We start from the raw sequence: 3358 nt of genomic DNA, 5'->3' as shown, positions 1-3358 counted from the left end.
GTACTCCAGCAAAGTACTTGCGCATGGTACCGGTCATAGCCAATGTGCAAAAATTGCCACCTGAGTCTTCATTGAAGACAAAGGGGCGATGGTAGACCGTTCTCAAGTGTACCCAGTGGATGAAAAAGACCACCGTGAGATAAGGCCGACACGGCAGGTGCTCACGTTAAAACTCTCGACAGTCTGTCTCTGGAACATGTTACCTTGGCGAGACCTCCGCCTTGGTGTTATTGCAATCCCGGGGTATAAAGAGGTGACCAATACCTCTAGTCTGGCAAGGACTAAAAAATTGGTTACAGTCTACTGTTTGGCTTAGTCCTTGCATAGATTGAAAGAGGTCAGACCAGAGAACCACATAATCTGGTACTACGGATGGCCAGTTCCCTCAGGACTATGTCCTGGCTGGCCAGTTGGTTAAGGTTCCATTGGGATCCACGTAGTGGCTGTGGTTTAAACCCAAATCCGTGGGGAGGGTACGTGACAGTTTAAAGACTGATGTAAGATGAAGTCAATATTTCGGAATAAGTTCGGTGCTGTTGCCGAAAACAACAGATACCCCACAGAGGAGTGGCTGTTGGACTAAGCGTTGAAAATGAGTTGGAATTAATTGTATATGGTACCAGACTACCTATAATAAATGTGTCGTATGTTTTTCTCTTATGAATGTATCGTATGAATGAGATGTGTGCTGGGTTAAATGATGATGGATGAAAGGTATTATATACATCTGATACCATTGAATTTTCCTTCCTTGTCCACATATGTTCAGAGTTTACTCTGTTCATATCAGAATTACTACAGTGTGTCCCTGTCAGTAAGAACAATGTCTTCGACTTATTTGAAGAATCCGTACTTCGGTCTACCGGTTACGTCTCTAGGTGCTGTTGCCGAATCAACAGAGGCCATCCAATGGTCAGAGATTAGATAGCTCGAGTACTCCAGCAAAATACTTGTGCATGGACCGGTCAAAGCATAAATTGCCACCTGAGTTCTTCAATGAACAAAGGGGCGATGGTAGACCGTTTTCAAGTCTACCCAGTGGATGAAAAAGACCACCGTGAGATAAGGCCGTCAAGGCAGGTGCTCACGTTAAAACTTTCGACATTTCTTAACATTCGTGTCTTTTAAACAGTATTAAATCGCTTTTTAGTGGTTTTCATAATAGGAACATATGCGTGCCCCAAAATTTGGGGCTCATAAAGATGACCAATAAATGTATAATAATAGAAACAAATAAGATTATCATGATTGATTGCAGAATATTTTCTTTTACAGAAAATATCTTGACGCCTAATACGATTGATAGTTTAAGAATCGGTAACTGTTACTGCAGATTTTTTAAGACTTAGAAGAGCTCTTTGATATTTTACAAGCATATAAGGATGAATGGTCGTAATGCCAGTCAGTTAAAATGGGGGGTATTAAGGAAATAAAACCAAAAGCTCTATTTAATAAAGATGCCAATAAATTTGTAGTACAATTCTTAACTAGCATAATGTTACTATTTTTATCAACACCTTCATTGAATGTTCAGCATTTAGCGTGAGAACTTTTTTCCATATACACTTTACTCTTTCAAAAAAAAAAAAATAAAAAAAATATGCACAGATTTGAGTTCCACATTTTACTTAACATTGTAATTCAATGAAACTGTGAGACATCAACATAATCATCATCATGATCATAACTGCTAAATGTCGAAATTGTTTCTTCTTTATTCGTTTATTAAATTACAAATTGGTCAATTATTGTTGTTAAAAATTACCAAAAATATAACATTTTAAAACATTTTATTCATACATACAGACAGACACACTGATAGCCGGGAAAACTAAAAATATAGTTAAAACACACAAATAATAAAATGATGATCTTAAATCTTTAAATATTAAACCACTAAAATATCTATTGTATGAGAGTTAGTAAATGTAGTAAATCGCCAGAAATGTGAAAAAACGGCCACACTATTGTACAACAATGACTCCCAAGTAAAGTGCCTAGCCGCGCAGTGCAGTGAAGCGCAGCGTATTTTAGTGCAAAAGTAGTACAACTTGTAAAGTTCAAAATTCCAGACACACCTCCGCTAGCAGAGCAGCAGCATTTAAACTAAATTTTTATTTTTTTTGTTTGCTTTTACCAGAGCTTTTGTCTTCTACAATCGTGGTTTTGGTTTAGATTTTCAAACATCTTTGAAATAAACTATATTACGAGTACAAGAAATAAAATATATGTATTGACTTAGTGACTGAGTTTAATTTTGACGATGGCATTTTTTATTATTATTATTTGGGTTTCTTTTGTTATTTTTGTACATTAAAAAGTGAAAAGTTACACATAAAAGGCGTTATTATAATAGAACAGACTAAGATGGGTCATGTATTTAGTAGTATTATAAAGACTTTTAAAAAATTTACTTAAATCATTCATTGATAATGTTTTCAACGTCTACGTATTTCGCAAAGATTTTCTAAATAAATAAAAATTTTAAATTAATGTGTGAGAATGATATCAATGACATCATGTCAGTCAACTTTTCGGCCTTGACTCTTATCTCTTTTACATAGCAATTTGGGTTACAAAGAAGGTATTCTGATACGGCTATTTAAACAAATTCTTAACTGATGATAAGTAACACTGACTTCATTAAGATTAAAGGTTTAGGATAAGAAGAGAACTGACCACAAAAAGGCTCAACACCACTCATATTCTTCAAAGAAATGTGGAATCCAAAGATAGAGAATCAAAATACTAGAAAAACTCAAAAGAACATAGTTAAAAAGATGTATGGAAACAGATCGATTCCCAATGGGTTTAACCCAAAAGATTTATTGAGTCAATCCTCTAAAGAAAGAAATTTGAGAGAATCTTAGTCTTCCTATAAAACTTAATCTATGAAATGACTAATTCTCCAAATAAAACCTACTAGAATGAAAGGGTTTAGACCCGCAATTACCACAAGTTCATCATGAAATTGAAAATTCTGTATTTTAGGAGAGTGGAAAGCTATATGGTCTTTGGTATCAAGTTCGTCATTATCTTCGTATAATCTGCAATAGTCCAATATGTTAGTCTCCCACTTACTGAAAATAATATTAGCGGCCAAAAATTGGACATAAGGTCATAGATATTTGGCAATCCAATCAACCCTTCCTGAACTGTTTTGAAATGTCACGGATTCTCTAGATGATCAAGCTATAATTGTTACAGATGGGTACTTTCACCATAATTACTGTCATCAATATCACGCTTCGAAATTTGTTCCCCAAAATCTTACATCATAAAATTCTGTCAGGAGACCTACTGTGAAGCAGTAGGTTTTAGGTTGTTTGTTGCATGAAGGTTTGATTGACGATTGACT

The sequence above is a fragment of the Lucilia cuprina genome, chromosome 6 (genome assembly GCF_022045245.1).
Source record: "Lucilia cuprina isolate Lc7/37 chromosome 6, ASM2204524v1, whole genome shotgun sequence".
Classification (NCBI taxonomy): Eukaryota; Metazoa; Arthropoda; class Insecta; order Diptera; family Calliphoridae; genus Lucilia; species Lucilia cuprina.
The sequence above is the reverse complement of the archived record's forward strand: the minus strand, read 5'-3'. Positions refer to the sequence as shown.